Below are 11,914 nucleotides of genomic sequence, written 5' to 3' on the forward strand. Positions count from 1 at the left end.
CTGGCTTGTTATCAAAGGTTTTGTTCAATTATAAGGCCATCTAGTGGTGCAAGCACACAATTTTTTTTGTGTAGCCTCAGAATGTGCTCATGCATCAGCGTATCAAATCTGGTGAAAAAATATATTTACGTTACGAAGTTACAACCATTTATGTGTAAAAAACACAAAATTTGAATGTAATTTTTCGTTTTTTGCAATTTTCGGCCATTTCTGATGAAAATTTTAATATAACGCCAATAGAACTTTTTGTTCGGCGGGTAAGGTTAGTTTCTTCCTATGGTGTTTTCGAGTCGATCGGATAAACGCTCGCAGAGATATTCACGCGTGTTTTTTAAGCGCTATTTTACTGTGCAGGGTTAACCGTAAGGCGAATTCTGGCATGTTTAGTATCGTTGGACTCGGCAACTATTCAGAACTCCAAAGAAACAAGTCCCGTGAAAACACTTCAATCAGAGCCAAAGTTATAGGCGTGTAAAGCATATGTCTGACCACTAGGTGGCGCTGTGACGAAACTCTGCATGCACCCTTAGTTCCTGACTGGCATTACAAGTACCAAGTGTCATGTCAATAGGCCCAAGTTTGACGAAAATACAGCCTAAAATCTGTTTTTTTGCGCTCTACATAAAATTCGTTAAGGCGGTTTACGAGAACGGATTGATGTATCGAAATTCTTTTGATAACTTTTTGCCATGAGTGTCTCTAGATGATACATACCAATTTTTGTGGCAATCGGACAAAAGCCCTAGGACGAGTTCGAAAAAGTAGGGTTTACGAATAATTAAAAATGGCGGAAAATTTTCATGACGGAAAATGACGGCATAGGGCCCAATCGAATCGTCTTGAGCCAATGAATAAGAGAAAGCAAGAATTGTGTTTCTAGGACTTACGGATCAGAAGTTATAAGCAAAAACATAAGTGCAATTATGGACTGTTGGTGGCGCTAGCGGGTTAGAGATAGAGACTCCAAATTTGCTGTGGGGACACATTGGACTGTCCTTTATCAGTGTGCCAAATTTCATAACTTTCCTACGTACGGTTCTATGGGCTGCCATAGACCGCAATGGCGGAAGAAGAATAACTAATAATAAATATAGCTGCAAGCAGCAATACCGGGGTCAACCAAACATGGCAAAAATTATTCATACGTGATGACTGTCATGATTTAAGATCTAAGTTTGCATTAGTTTTATGAAAAAATAGCAATTTTTTTGTATCTTGAGACCACTAGGTGGCGCTGTACCGAAACAATAGATGGTGCCTCAGGTCATGACTGTGATGACACATACCAAATTTAGTGTAAATACGATAAAGCGATACGAAGATATAGCCTTAAATGACTTGACCACTAGGGGGCACTGACCAAACAATAAATTGTGACTCAGGTCTTGATTGTGATGACACCCACCAAATTTGGTGTAAATACGATAAAGAGATGCAGAGATATAGCTTCAAATCTCTTTTGACCACTAGGGGGCGCCGAAAATTTTACAAGTCCTCTCAGAACATGTTGCTGATGAACCATACCAAGTTTCATAACAATACGCAATTGCGTTTCTGAAATACTTGAAATTAAAGAAAAAATTCAAAATGGCCGACACACAAAATGGCCGACCAAAAACCATTTGGTATGGTTTGACTCGGCATGCCTCACGAAATCTAACAAGACCAGTCTCATAATTTTACATTCAAGTTTGCAGTAGTTATAAGCAAAAATAGACATATTTTATATCTCGTGACCAGTAGGGGGCAGTGTGACGAAATGGTGCATGCACCCTCAGGTCATCACTATTATGACATATACCAAGTCTCATATTAATACGCAAAAGTATTGCGAAGATACAGGCTCAAACACATTTTGGCGTGCTCGCCCTCGCATTCTTTGATGCGTTATACGACAACGGATAGGTCTACCGAAAAGCTTTTGATAACTTTTAGTCTAGAGTGTCTCTAGATGATGCATACCAAAAATCAAGCCAATCACACGAGCACTCTAGGAGGAGTTCGAAAAAGTAGGTGTTCAATATAATTCAAAATGGCCGACAGGAAGTAGGTTTGACTCAGACATATTTGGTACAGTCTGACTCAGCATGAGCCAAGGAATCAATAGAGTGAAGTCTTATGTCATAGTGGCAATTTAATCAAATGATATAAAGATTTGAAACAATTTCTTTACATATCCTGACCACTAGGTGGCGCCGTTCTAAAGATTTATAGGTGCGCTCAGAACATGTCACTGATGAACCATGCCAAATTTTGTAGCGATAGGCCATTCTGTTTGTGAAATACTGAACTTAATGAGAAAATTCAAAATGTCCGACACCCAAAATGGCCGACCGAAAACCGTTTGGCATCGTTTGACTCTGCATGCCTCAAGGAATCTAACAAGACCACCTTCATGATTTTAGACTCAAGTTTGAAGTAGTTTTAAGCGAAAATAGGCATTTTTCGAATTTCGTGACCACTAGGTGGCGCTGTGACGAAACGTTGCAGACACCCTCAGGTCATGACTGTAATGACATATACCAAGTTTCGTGTCGATACAATAAAGTTTTGCGAAGATACGGCCTTACGTCCATTTTAGCGTGCTCGCCGCCTTGTATGTTGTCACTGTATACGAGAACGCATTGGTCTATCAAAAAGCTTTTGATAACTTTTTGTCTGGGGTGTCTCTAGATGCTATATACCAAAGGACATGCAAATCGGACGAACGCTCTAGGAGGAGTTCGAAAAAGTAGGTTTTACGGAAAATTCAAAATGGCGGAAAGATTTGCATGACACAAATGTCATCAATGTGTGCATTTGAATCATCATGAGCAAAGGATTCAGAGGAAACAAGAATTTAGTTTCTAGGACTCACGGGTCAGAAGTTATGAGCATGAACATAAGTGGATTTTTGGACTGTTGGTGGCGCTAGAGGGTTTGAGTCAGACACACCAATGTTGCTATAGTAACTTCTGAGACTGTCCTCTACATGTGTGCCAAATTTCATAACTTTCCTATGTACGGTTCTATGGGCTGCCATTGACTTTCGGCGGAAGAACGAGGAAGATAAATAATAATAATAATAATAAGAAAACTAACAATAACAATAGGTGTCTACGCCACTTCGTGGCTTGACCCCTAATAATTATTATAAAAAGAAAACTAACAAATACAATAGGGGTCTTCGCCCCTTCGGGGCTTGACCCCTAATTATTATTATTATAAAAAGAAAACTAACGGATACAATAGGGGTCTTCGCCCCTTCGGGGCTTGACCCCTAATAAGAAAACTAACAATAACAATACTGCCCTACAAAGGCTAAGTGCAGTATCTACGCAAACACTGAAACTGAGAAAAATGGCTTTAAAGTTTTTTACACCAGCCAGTCAAACATCTTACTGCAATTTTGGCACACACATTTCTCTGAAATGGGACAAAATTTAACCAGGAGACTTTGTCACAAGACACAACAGATCTCACAAAGCCCATTTTAACCCTTAACTCAATTTTGACCAAATGCGTAGTTACTGCGCTTTCGCTTTGTAGGGCAGAATAGGTGTCTACGCCACTTCGTGGCTTGACCCCTAATAAATATAGCTGCAAGCAGCAACACCAGGGTCAAGCCGAAAAGGGCACAGAAGGGTGTAAAGTTGAGTTTGGATGAGACGATTAAAGAACATAGGAAAACCTTTCGATTTCAGACAAAGAATATAAAATTTATCAGCAAAAACTAAAACACTGAAGGAATGAGTGGTATTTGCAGTGGCAAAACTCGAGTCACAAAATGTTACATTGGCTTGCTTGATATCAAAGATTTTGTTCAATTACAAGGCCAATTGGTGGTGCAAGAAGACAATTTTTTGTGGCCTCAGATTCTGCTTATATATCAGATTTGGTTTAAAAATTACATTTTGTTATAACCATTTATGTGTAAAAAAAACATAAAATTGAAAATGTAATTTTTCGATTTTTTTTTCAATTTTTGGAAAATTTAAATATAATGCCAATAGAGATTTTTGTTTAGAAGGTATTGTAATGATCTTACTATTGTGGTTTTGAGTGGATCGGAGTGCTTTTTTGCTGCGCAGGGATAACAGTAAGGCAAATTCTGGCATGTTTGGAATCGTTGGACTTGGCAACTATTCAGGACTCCAAGGAAAGAAGTCACATTAAAATACTTCGATCGCAGCCAAAGTTATGTAAGGGATAATCTACAGCTAGCCATGCAGGAAAGGGTTTTAATTAATGTTTACAGTGTAATTTTTTAACAGACGGTGATAATTTTCTTAATCTAAGGGTCCAACTCCATCCGCTTTAAATAAAGTAGTGCCATCATATTTGCTTTTATTTAAATTAATTATCAAATTTATTTAAATTCATTATTAAAAGAGAGAGTATTTTATTTCGTCTTGTGCCTGGGCCCATGTTTCAAAATTGCCATATTCACCGTAAAAATTAAACGATATGCAAAAATCATCCATTTAGTCTACCTAAATAAACATTTTCATATGTGTCTCTCACTCAGTTTGCAAGTGTAACTGTGTTACTATGGTTGCCAATGTTTATAGTAGCGGATTAATTTCTAACTGTAATCAAACTGACTGGAACTACCTGTGCATTAAACGGTTTTAATGCACACCTTCCAGCCAATCAGAATCAAGCATTTAAACAGACCATGGTATAAATGTGTGTAATTCATTCATCTGACCACTGTGACGAAAATCTTCATGCACCCTTAGTTCCTGACTGGCATCAAAACTACCAAGTGTTGTGTCAATAGACATAAGTTTGGTAAAGATACAGCCTAAAATCTGTTGTTTTGCACTCTACTTAAAATTTGTTGACGTGGTTTACGACAATGGATTAGGGTATTAAAATTCTTTTGATAACTTTTTTCATGACTGTCTATATACCAATTTTTGTTGCAATCGGATAAAAGCTCTAGGATGAGTTAAAAAAGTAGGTTTTACAAATAATTCAAAAATGTCTAAAATGTTTTATGATGGAAAATTACGTCATATGGTCCAATCGTATCGGCTTTAGCAGAGGAATCCAAGGAAATAATAATTTTGTTTCTAGGATTTTTGGCTCAGAAGTTATAAGCAAACCCCAAGTGCAAATTTGGACTGTTGGTGGCATTGGCGAGTTTGATATAGAGACTCTGTGGGAACTTTTTGGACTATCCTTTATCAGTGTGCAAAAATATATAACTTTATTACTATGTATGCTGGTATAAACTGCCATAGATGCAATGGCTGAAGAAGAAGAAAAAGGAGGAATAACAATAATACTAACGATAACAATAGGGTTCTACGCCCCTTCGGGCTTGACCTCTAACTAGCAACAGAGGCTTAAAGGAAGGGTATTTGATTTGATCCAGTTTTAGTTATGCTGGTTGAAAGTCTCCTTACATCTTGGTAGCAATGACTATGTTAAGTTGTCTAAATGTATTTGTATAAATATGTGTCATCTGTAAAAGGTGTAGGACCAAAAATTGTTTAAAATAATTATTGAACTCTGACCAAATGCAATAAGACCTTGTTTACACTATCAGTTGAAATCTGATTTTGATGCATATGCGATTGGAATACAATTAGATTCAGAATGTGTAAACGACCAAAAAACACATGAAATCTGTTTTTTTCTAACCCGTTTCAGGCTACATCCAGAGGTGGTTTGAGATCCTTTTCAAATCGCATTTCTGGGAATCCAATTCAGTCTGACTGCTCTAATTGCATTTGTGTAGCTTTTAGGTTACATCATGCTGTCGTGTTCTGTAAAAGGACAGCACGTCAGACGTCGGGGCAGATTGTCGTGCAAGTGAAACGTCATTGCCATAGAATCATGCAGATAATCCAGAACAAGGAAGAATGCTACAGGACATACAGATTGGATCTGAACAGTTATGATACACAATATGGACAGTGAGTCTGTCAAATTGGATATGCACCATAATCAGATATGGACTGACAGTGTAAATAAGGTATAATTTTACCCATTACATTTTTGCTCCTCTTCGGTGAATGTGTTTTGCATGCCACTGCATACCCTGTTCACGCAGACATCATACGTCATCAGTGCATTCAAAACTTTATTGCTGAATTGACAACTTGCAGAAGAACCACAAAAAGAAAGACATCTTTTGAAACTACAAAAAAGTCTGGATCAGTAAAGAGAAAAAACCCAAATTAATATCGGTAACTTTACTGCTTTCCCACGAGATGGAAAGAGCTGCTGGTCTTAAAGGGTCGTTGCAGTGTTTCTTTTGGAAAGGTAGGTACGCGGTGTGATTCTACTTTGATGGATTCATATTGTATTTTGATTAAACATTGTGTTGCTTATGTAGTTTGTGTTCCTTTATGAATAGCGTAACAATATTTATGTTTTTAAAATAACAAGCAACTACTATATCTACACCATCTAAAACATGCTGTATCTAATTCTGATTTAAAACATGTTCATGTTGGTTATTTTGGAAATGTTAATAACATTGTGCTGCAAAGTTTTCTTGTTGGTGAATGAGATATACATGCACCAGCTTCTGGTTCAGTTTATACTGTTTTGGGTTTTATTCTATACTGTTAAGTTACCTGCAAGAATGTCACGGTTCCTACAATACATTAAGTAAAAAAGAATCAAATACACTTACAAGACCAGACTAGTGTGGTAGTTTTTAGGTTAATTTCCTCCTGGCTGCTGCAGCTCAACCTTATTGTACTCGCTGATGTTGATTTTCAAAAATAGTGATTCTCGCGAGATTGTCATGTCTGTGTACCATGCGAGATTGTCATGTCTGTGTCATGCCATCTAGTGGTTAGGAGTTGTAACTGCATTTTGTTTAACTTTGAAATCGTTCAAATAATATTTAAATGTTATGCATGACTGACAGCAAAAATAATGCTAATTCAGATGTTTAGTTGAATTTGATGATGTCATGCATCCCACAAGTTTGCGTGGGCAAAAATGGAAAACATTTTAACATAATTTTGGTTATTTAGATTCACCCGATTTGTCCAGGTGGACCTAAATCAGTAGTCAGCTTGCTCGTGTTGTGTGAAATTCAGTTCCCGTTAAAACTGTTCCAATGGGCGGGGCATTCATGCATATTCATAGGTTCGCTCAGCGTTGGAAAAAGCGATTGGATTGCAAATTGTTGTTTGTTTTCCATTTCTTTTTTGATATTTCTATAAGGTAATAAAGGCAAAAGCTCATATGCCTTGTTGTACAATTGTTTACATTATGCTTTGTGTGTGCATTTTGTAAGAACACTTTTTCATGCCTAAACAATATTGTTTTACTATTTAGCCTACATTTATAATGCTAAACACCAAAGTAGAGCACGAATTGAGAACATATTTCTCCTCCTTGTTTTTGTTGTATCTTGTCCATAGTTGATGTCTTGTTTAGCAGTATTTTGCTGCATTAATTACATGCACTGCAATAAAATGCAAATGAAGCTTACTGCATGTTCAAATAAAGATTTTAAAATGTTCTCTAGTGTTGTTTTTGTTTCATTTTTGAGTTGGACTTTATATAGCCTTATTGAAAAGAGCTTTGCAATCATTCAAGGATATGATGCATTATTATGCTGCTCTGTTAAAGCATGATTCAATAAAAATAGCCTAAAATTATTTTAAAGTTTATTTACCTAAATGCAAGACCAACATTGTTCAGATCAGCTTAAATATGTTTATGAGTGTTTTCCTGTGTTACTAAAAGGCCAATAAATGAGGACAGACCAAAAGAAAAGAACATTTTAATTTTCTTTCTGAAAAGATCTGTAAGCGGCTTCTACCTAAATGGCATAAACTGTTGGCTTATGATGTATAAAGCCGCTGAATGCCTGGTTATTGCAGTAGGCTACGTATGCGGTTGGATCCGTCAAGCACCCGTTGCACTTTCACACATACGGAAAAGCACATAAACAATATAATAAAGCATTATTTTTTGACAAAACAATATACTTCAGATATTATTTGTTAGATTAGTAAGTTAAGTGTGGATTAAGGATGTTTAAAATCACAAGCCTGGTGGTCAGGACATGAATGGATCCAATCAGCAGATTTGCAAAGCATTATTTATCTCCACATATATCATAGATAATAATTAGTAGGGTAATTTGCAGTATACCACGTTATATATTTCCTACTACGTGATTTACAGACTATAGACGACAGTATTCAACGGCAATAAATGTCTCATATGGCAATAAATATCCTCACAACATTATTATTTCTCAAAACTTTTACAAAAATTATTTTCAAAGGAACAATATTCTTACAGTTATTTAAAGATGCACACATTATTCCGCATATGATTTGAATATTAGACGAGAGTATTCATATAACGGCAATGAACGTCTTGTATGCAGGGGCGGAGCCAGACACTGTAGACATTGGGTGCTTAGCCCAAATCTAGGGGTTTCAAAGTATGGTCCCCTGCTGATATTTTGTCTCCATTTACAGAAGCTTTATAAACTATTTTTTATGTTCTCTGTGTTGTCATGAAACTGTAACATAACGAAATTTTGAAAATTACATTTGAACTTCTCATAATAATAATATGTTTGCTGTTCCCTAATCCAGTAACTATAAAGCTATATAATAAAGAATAACAATTTTGACTTCAGTGACAGAACAATTTCTTACCTGCTTATGGAAGTGTTCTCTTTCTTTCTTTCTTTCTTTCTTTCTGGCTCGCTCTCTCTCTCTCTCTCTCTCTCTCTCTCTCTCTCTGTATGTGATCTCTCTCTCCACCCTCCTCTCTCCCTATTTGCACTGACAGTTATCACACATAAAAATATGTTAATGTAAGAGATTGAGAATTCACATTTTATAACTGTCTATCAATGTATTTCTGCGGTGAAATAATTGCGAATTTCAGTTAAATGCATATGGACAAAACATAAGCTGCCTATGTAAATATATACTTTCTTACCTTCTTAATTCTGACGTCTTAAAAAAAATCGTATATCCATCTATAAAAAAGGGATATGTGCAATGAGCAAGTTTTTTTCAAAGTTTTAATTTACTGTAATTAAATCTAATTTAGAAACAACCAACGACAGTGTGTTGCAGAGCAGGCAGACTAGATCAGAGCGCTGACAGTAGCCGTTATCCATGCAGATAATAATATATCAGTTGACGGTATTTAATTGTATTTACATCACATAACTATAAATATACACTTACCGTAATAACGAAGGCACTGTAATAATAAACACTTTAAAACATTGCATTTACTGTGGGGAGATTAACCTTCTACTCGCATCTCTCATTCGTTTTCCCTGGAGTGGGGGACCGGAGAGGTTAGAGCTGAATGCTGCCATCTAGCGTAGTGGATGAATTCAGTTTACAGACCTTAAAATAATCATTTGGTGCTTTTGACAAAACATTAGGGGCTTGTGCCCCAAAAGCCCTCGCTCCGCCCCTGCTCAAAACACACTGTTAACCGCACTAACAAGTCTAAATAAGCAATAAAAGTGGAAAAACATTTTTATTTCTTAAAACTTTATATGACAAAAATTATACTTTAAATATATTCTTACAGTTATTCAAAGATGAATTATTCCATATATTATTCCCTATTCAAGAGCACGTTCGTTTCTGGCCTCGCTCTGTTATGTAATAGCTGATTGCCAGGTGCGCATCCCCATCTTTCAAACAGGTATCATTTTGTATAGTTACTCCCTTTTAATTTTTTTTTTTTTTTGCAGATTGATTACGCTCCGCCCCTGTTAAAAGATGAAAGTGAAGTGCTTCTTCCAGTGCTGTACCGGACCGAAATGACCTGTTTAGAGCCCATATAACATAGTATATTTGTTTGATTAAAATAAACACAAATATTAATATACTTTAATTAAAGCATTGTTACATTATTGTTCAGTGTGCTCAATATTGTTCCTGGTATACATTGATGCAGATCGGCTAAATCTGGACTAAATTATACGAACCAAACAAAGACAAATTTTAAACGTAATAAATTTGAATTTATTAAAAGAAACCACTTCCATGTAGTTTAATGACAAATTATAGCTCTAATATATAGGCTAGGCCTTAAATCTACGATTTAATATCTAACATCAAAGCGACTAGAATCAGACATAACAAGTCTGCTCGTTCTGCAATGAGAACCTAATTTCAATGGATATTTTGTTCAACATTCACAAATGTTATAGGTACGAGAGTGTGTTTGGAACTTCTGCGGGCCTTTCATGTTAGGGTAAAATAAAACATGCCTTTGATGAAATGTAGGTTCAAAGTAATTAACCAATAGCATCGGGTCATATTATACTTTGCTGGCTGAGTTTCCGAACCATTGTCGATCGAACGCTGGAGAGAGAAGTAGGCTATAGTTGCGGTAACGATGGCCAGCCCTGCGAAACGTAAAGAGGAGGATTGGGACGTAGAAGGGTATCTACACAACGTTTCTCCTGCGAAAAACTCCAAAAAGAACCACAAGTATTTTACTGCTGTGATTCAGACCGGGAGAAGGGATTTTCACAAGGTTGTGAGTTTTTCGATGGAAAAACTATCTCCGTTTTCTCACGCTTCAAAGACCGGGGCAGCAGTGAAACTTAAGAACGTACGGCGGTCTCTCAGTAAGTGCACAAATAAGTAACCTAAAAATAGAGTATCCATTTTAAGTTGTTTTCCGTAGGCTATCTATTTTTTAAAGTTGCCTATTTTATAATTTGCTTTATGTTATTCTTTAAACCAGTAATTCTCAAAGTGTGGTCCGCGGACCACTAGTGGTCCGCCAAACCCCCCCAGTGGTCCGCCAAAAGATGACCTAAACTATGAAAGTGTTTATACAATCATCACTTATTTAAGTAGATTTTTAATGCACTTGCAAAACTGTGATATCAGTTCTTGCCATTCTGTTTTAATAACGTAAAAATGGATCGGTTGGCTAAACCAAAGAGGAATCAAAAGAAGAATCAAGCGTCAACTTAAAGCAACTAAAATAAAATTAAACAGCTAAACAGATCTATTAGTTTTGTAATGGATGTAGTTTTTGTTTCATGTGTAAAATCCCTGTAATTTCAGTGATTTTGGACATTAAGGGGGAAATTTTTCAACATTTTATTGTTACCATAGTTACAACCATAGACTTCATATACCCACCACCTCAGTTTTAAACTAAGGGCTCTTTGGAATGACATTAAGTGGGACCTTGGCTGTTATAGTATGTTTAATTGCAGTTTTTTTTCATATGTGCAGTTTGTTGTTCATATTAAGCTGTAACTCATTTCACATTTACTTGTTCAAATGAAATAAAATTAATATAATCATTTCTGAACATAGCATTGCATTTGTGTTTTAAAAATTAGTTTTTGACTTGAAACAGTTGCATATTAAACTTATATTTAGCTTATCCTTCCTATTTTGTTGTTTTTATTGGGGGGCGTGTTAAGAGTGGGATTCTGTTAGGTGGTCCTCAGAAAAAAATTGGAAGATAAAGTGGTCCTTGGGCTGAAAAAGTTTGAGAAACACTGCTTTAAACGAATGCACTGTTAAAAAAGATATTTATAGATAAGAATTCTGAAATAATTTTTTTATAGTGATTGGGCGCAAATGGGGTTGATTTTAGGCTACAGCTTACCGAATATCTTTTGTTGTTTTCCTGCAGGCTACTCCGATCCAAATGGATTCGATGTGATCTGTAATAGAACCACATCTCTTGATGTTGTGAGCGTTCCGTTCTCCCGCATCGCACCTCCAAGCAGTACAAGGCTGAGTGTAGCCGATGTTAAAGCTCTGGGACCCAGACAAAATGTAAGTAGCCTATTCTATATCTTGTTTTAAATTAATATATGCTATTGACAAAGAGACTTATTTTATGAAACAATTTTTTATATATTTGCAGGTAGGCGAGCTGGAAGCAAAAGTGATGTCCCGTGCAGCGCTTAGCAAAATCGTGCTAGTGAACA

At 36.3% G+C, this 11,914-nt stretch overlaps 1 long non-coding RNA gene across 1 annotated transcript in view; it reads right to left on the bottom strand.

The window, feature by feature from the left end:
- The window catches only part of LOC141365919 (uncharacterized), a 49,385-nt gene extending 38,478 nt beyond the window's left edge, over positions 1–10,907 (bottom strand). Inside the window, exons 1-2 of the long non-coding RNA XR_012370878.1 lie at positions 9,174–10,907; positions 8,631–8,759 (exon numbers count right to left, since the gene is read on the bottom strand). This is a non-coding gene — a long non-coding RNA (uncharacterized lncRNA). The remainder of the gene's footprint in view (positions 1–8,630; positions 8,760–9,173) is intronic.
- Between the last annotated feature and the right edge of the window lie 1,007 nt (positions 10,908–11,914).

The sequence above is a fragment of the Misgurnus anguillicaudatus genome, chromosome 8 (assembly GCF_027580225.2).
Source record: "Misgurnus anguillicaudatus chromosome 8, ASM2758022v2, whole genome shotgun sequence".
NCBI lineage: Eukaryota > Metazoa > Chordata > Actinopteri > Cypriniformes > Cobitidae > Misgurnus > Misgurnus anguillicaudatus.